General features: G+C 48.7%; 1 long non-coding RNA gene across 1 annotated transcript; it reads right to left on the bottom strand.

Annotated features, from left to right (window-relative positions):
• Nucleotides 1-3136: 3136 nt before the first annotated feature.
• Nucleotides 3137-5353, bottom strand: LOC106727583. The gene is made up of 2 exons (XR_001363811.1): nt 4943-5353; nt 3137-3574 (listed from the first exon to the last, which is right to left on the bottom strand). It is a non-coding gene; the product is annotated as an uncharacterized LOC106727583 (long non-coding RNA).
• Nucleotides 5354-5377: the final 24 nt, after the last annotated feature.

Genomic DNA, 5377 nt, shown 5'->3' with positions numbered 1-5377 from the left:
TCTGGGTTCTATTTAAATCCTTTATTTTAGCAGGCAATCACCCTGTTTAGGTTTAGCACACAGCCTACTTGTGTGGTCCCAATGACAGTTTGATTTGCTTGGATTATCTGGTGTTACAGGGTCTTCCACTGGCCTCTGCTTAAGCTGCCATGAGGGTGGGAGGAGTTTCCCCAGGCCTGGCCACCATGTTCCTCTTGGTGGGGAGGGAAGTGCAGACCTACTGTGGTTGCTTGTTGTGCCAGGTCCCCTCCTGCCTGTTCCACCTGCTCACCTTCCCCATGTCTCCCTGTGGGAAAGGGAGTGCTCCCCCGCATCCTTACTGTTAGTGAGGCTCCCCATCAGTCCCCCTTGCCAGCAGTGTTGGGTGCACCTGTTGCTGGCAGAGGGGCTCCCATTCAATCCAGGGCTGCCTACCTGGGCTACCTTCTGTTGCTAGGCGGGGGTGAGGAAGTGCCAGGTCCAGGTTCCTTCTTCTATGGGGTGGGCTGCAGTGGTCAGCAAATTGCGGCTCGTGAGCCACATGCGGCTCTTTGGCCCCTTGAGTGTGGCTCTTCCACAAAATACCACCTGCGGGCGCGCATGTACAGTGTGATTGAAACTACGTGGCCCATGCGCAGAAGTTTTTCGGTGTTTTGTGGAAGAGCCACACTCAAGGGGCCAAAGAGCCGCATGTGGCTTGCGAGCTGCAGTTTGCCGACCACTGGGGTGGGGGAATATAAGAGGCCCTGCCTCTGTGTTCCTTTTTCAGTCCTGGGCTTCCAAACCAGTTCATTTTCCTTTACCACTTGTCATAGTGCACCTTAGGTTGCCTCTTGGTTTATCATTGTGCTTAACCGGGAAGAAGAGAAGTGGGTCTATATAATCTTGTCCAACCAGAAGTTCAGTAAGCACATTTTTAACACTATGAATTTGTGTTGCCAGCTGCTTTCTTGAAAGGCCATTCTAGCCCTGGCCAGTTTTGCTCAGTGGATAGAGCACCAGCCTGCAGACTAAAGGGTCCTGGGTTCGATTTCGGTCAAGGACACATGTCCGGGTTGTGGGCTCGATCCCCAGTAGGGGGCATGCAGGAGGCAGCCAATCAAGGATTCTCTCTCATCATTGATGTTTCTATTTCTCTCTCCCTCTCCTTTTCTCTCTGAAATCAATAAAAAAATATATTTTTAAAAAGGCCATTCTAATATAGTATATTGCCTCAAATGATGCATGAGGGCCTGCTCTCATTTTACAGTGTAAGATCACCTGCCCAATGTCACACAGGAGCACATAGCAATGCGGAGTCCTGCACAAATCCTGTGTTCTCCTATGTCCCCACCTACTGCCACCACACTCAGCACCACTTCCCAGCGCTCCAGGAAGCTCACAGCCTGGCAAGGACAGCAGACTCAGGAGTTAAGCTCTGAGGGGGAATGAAAGTGGAAGGGCACCCAGGCCTGAGAGTGAAGAATCAGTCCAGAGAGGACATCCTTGAGCCTGACAAGATGCTCTGCTCAGAGTCCCTGCTCCTGCCCCTTCCAGCCCTCTGTGTTCAAGCACTTCAGGCTTCAGGCCAGTGTGAGCACTGCAAATGTGGATTCAGGCTCCCCAACTGTGGGGACTCCTGCGTGTCACTGCTGATTATTGCCACCAGTCCTCGGGTGGAAATGGGGGGCCGATCCAGGCACCTGTGACAGAACAGGCACTGCCTGCCCTAGGAGAGCCTGGACACCCAGCTCCAATCCTGGTGAAGCTGATCCCACTGGGCAAGCCACTGCCCCTGTTTGTGTTTTAATCTCCTTCCCTGTGAAATGGAGGCAATCATTCTCATCCTTCGGAGAATCCATGTTGTTAATAGGCCGGATAGACTGTAAGCTCTGGTGAGAGTAAAAAAGCTTTAAAAGGATAAATCAAATCTTGGCTCTCTCTGGCTCAAAACCCTCCAGTGGCTCCCATCACATTTGAACAAAAACCAAGGCCTCGTGTAGTATTTGAATTAATACCCTTCGCTCCTCATGCTCCTTGTCTCCGGTGTTTACCTATGCCGCCATCTTGGTGGATCCCCTAACCTGTTCTTATTTTTCTTCCTAGACTTATCACTTAGTGTGCATGTGTGTTTCTTTTTAATCTCTTCCCAGAAGCTCCAGGGAGGCAGGAATCATGTCTTCTTCAATCCCTGAGCCTAGGACAGCACACCACAGACTCCTGCCTCCCTGCCCATAGCTCTTCCCACTGTACCACGCACCTCACCCTGGAAACTTTTTTGTGTCCCTTATATTTCTTCTTCTCTGTGACTGGCTCATCTCTGTAGGGAAACTGTTCTGTTCTGGTGCCCTGACAACTTTGCACATGTCCACCTAGGCCATGTAGGCAAGGCTTAAATTAACCACAGCTGACCTACGCCTTGATGGAACATCCGAGATCCTCCTGGAACATGAGAAGTCAGGTGGTCATGAGAGGAGCTGCCACAAGGCCATTTCTATTCCCAGTAAGGCTGTAGCCATAGGCTCTTTCTCATCTGCCTCCCTAATTCCGATGAGGTGGGGGTTCATCCCCTTCTACCTTACCTTCCTTCCAGTTTCAGGCTGTCAAACAGCTTAACTGCAGCATGGAATTGGGACCCCATTATTCTGGTTTCATGTCACCTAGCCCCTTTTGTTTCAGTATCATCTTGTGGACTAGGGATGCTAACACCATAGCTGATCTTGCTTTTGCCATCCATGTAAATAATAAACTCCCTCAAGCCATTTGGGCTTGATGTATTCCCACCTGCTAAACCTATGACAGAATGACACTCCAATCTAGCAGCTTCTGATAGGAATTTGTAAGTCTGCCTGACAATATTATTTTCATGCCAGCATTATTGTCCCTCTCAGGCATATCTGTCAAGCACCCCTCATCCTGGGTTGTGCCACCACTCCTCCTCAGGATCCAGCCACTAGAATCCTCAGTTATTCAGAAGCCTGAACCAAGGAGCATTTTCAGACTACCACATGTAGCCTAAGCCCAATCTCGTTCATTGCTTACTAAAACAAAAATATCACCATTCTCCATAGGAGTTTAAAAAGACTGAATATTGTATAATGACATTCAAAATGTTCAGGATGTATTCCAATATTACTTGACATATTGTTAGGGTCACCAAAGGAGGAATGCACAAGGACAAGAGTGGCAAGGGATTATAAATTTATTAGATCATGTGGAGACCAGATGGGCTGAGCCAAAATGGCATCAGCAGCCAGGGACGGGGAGTCAGAAATTTTAAAGGACTCTAGGAGGGCTTTTTCCATGGAGAATTCTCTGGGCAAGTCCAGACCCTGGGCAAGTCTGGAGGGGAAAGTTGCTGTTCTTAGCAAATGGAATGTCATCTAAGTGAAAGAGAATGTCAGTTGTGAAATGATCTAAAGGTCAGTTTCCCAGAGGAGGGGATATCGATTTGATTATTTGATCAGAGCTAACACATATGAAGAAACATGAAAATCTCAACTCACAAAGGAAAAGACAATCAACAGATGCTGAGAGTACACAGCTGTTGGAATTATCTGACAAAGTCTTTAAAGCAGCTACTATAAACATGCTCCAGCAAGTAAGGACAAACCATCTAGAAACAAATGGAAAGATAGAAAGTTTAAGCAAATTCATACGTAAAGAACAAAATGAAACTCTTTGAACTGAAAAATAAAGTAACTGAAAATTTTAAAACTCTTTGGCCCTAGCCAGTTTGGCTCCGTCGATAGAGCATTGGCCTGCAGACCAAAGAGTCCTTGGTTTGATTCCGGTCAAGGACATGTACATTGATTGCAGGATTCTCTCCCCACGCCCCCTTTTTTTCTCCTAATATCTGTTCTTCCCTTCTCCTATAAGCACAGAATGCCTATTTTTCATTGGGCACACAAGAAGCTAAATTTGGCCATACAAATAGGTTGTAGCCAATGAGACATGAGAAGAAGAGATGTGTGCAACTTCTAGGTCATGCACCTAAAGGGATGGGGTAAGCTTTCACTCCCCCTTTCCACTGGTTGGAATGCAAGTATGTTGGAGTCAGCTTGGACCATGCAGAGGAGGGTAGGATCCTACAGATGGAGAGACACAAGTAAAAGGAACACAATCCTCTGGAGAGCCTGTGAAGCCAAGCTGTCCTACCTGCCTCTGGACCGTTAAAAGAGAGAGAGAGCCCTGCTAGCTTAGCTCAGTGGTTGAGTGATGACCTATGAACCAGGAGGTCATGGTTCAATTCTCCATCAGGGCAGTCCACAGCACATGCCTGGGTTGCAGGCTCCATCCCCAGTGGGGGATGTGCAGGAGGCAGCTGATCAATGATCCTCTTTCATCCCTGATGTTTCTATCTCTCCCTCTCCTTTTCTCTCTGAGATTAATAAAAATATATTTAAAAAAAATAGCCTGGCTGGTGTGCCTCAGTGGTTGAGCATAGACCAGGAGGTCACAGTTCAGTTTGCGATTCCCCATCGGGCACATGCGGGGGTTGCAGGCTCCATCCCCAGTGGGGGGTGTGCAGGAGGCGGCTGATCAATGATTCTCTCTCATCACTGATGTTTCTATCTCTCCCTCTCCCTCTCTCTCTCTGAAATCAATAAAAATATAGTTAAAAAAATAAGAAAGACAGAAATTTCAGTCACAAGGTCCCTGAGATTGTAGGGAAGGGAACACAGATGATGGGAAGAGTGTCAAAGAACTTTGAAGTCATGTTTGAAACACCCGAGGAGCACACGCAGGTCCCTAGACTGTCACAGTGCTCCCTCCTGCCACAGTGCCTCCTGCGTGTTCCTCTGCCTCTCCCAGCCCCACACACCGCCGGTCAACTCCTTCAGACCTTGGCTAACCCTAGCTACCTGCGCGGACCATGTCACTACCCTCCAGGCTGAGACAGGCCTCTCTATTCTGTCTCTCAGAACATAACGTCAGGGGTCGCTCTCTCACAGAACTTACAGATTTGAAACTTTACATTTACCTGTGTGGGTACTGGTTGCCTCTCACCAAAATTTAAGTTCTGTGAGGTCAGGGACTGAGTCTGTCTCCTTCCCTGCTGTTTCCCCAGCACCTAGCACAAAATAAGCCATGAACGAATGCGTGAATGAATGCATCCAGGGCACATACTGACTCCTCCTCCAACATGGAAAAGCAGAGCTCCTCATCGTGAACCGTTCATTGAACGCTAACATGAACGCACATCTACGCTGCCCTCGGAATCACCGTTTTTACAGGATGCGTGTGCACTGAGAAGTGTGAACCTGCTGAAAGTCACCTATTCGGTTACCGGCGGAGCCCCACATCGTCTCCCCGTTTCTCAGATGAGGAAACTCGATTGAAGAGATGCCGGCCTGGCCGGACGCTCAGAGAAAGGAAGCGGGGCGGGGGGCGGGGCAGGTCCGGCGTCCGAACCGCA

Source organism: Myotis brandtii, unplaced genomic scaffold (genome assembly GCF_000412655.1).
Source record: "Myotis brandtii unplaced genomic scaffold, ASM41265v1 scaffold450, whole genome shotgun sequence".
Lineage (NCBI taxonomy): Eukaryota > Metazoa > Chordata > Mammalia > Chiroptera > Vespertilionidae > Myotis > Myotis brandtii.
The sequence above is the reverse complement of the archived record's forward strand: the minus strand, read 5'-3'. Positions and strand labels throughout refer to the sequence as shown.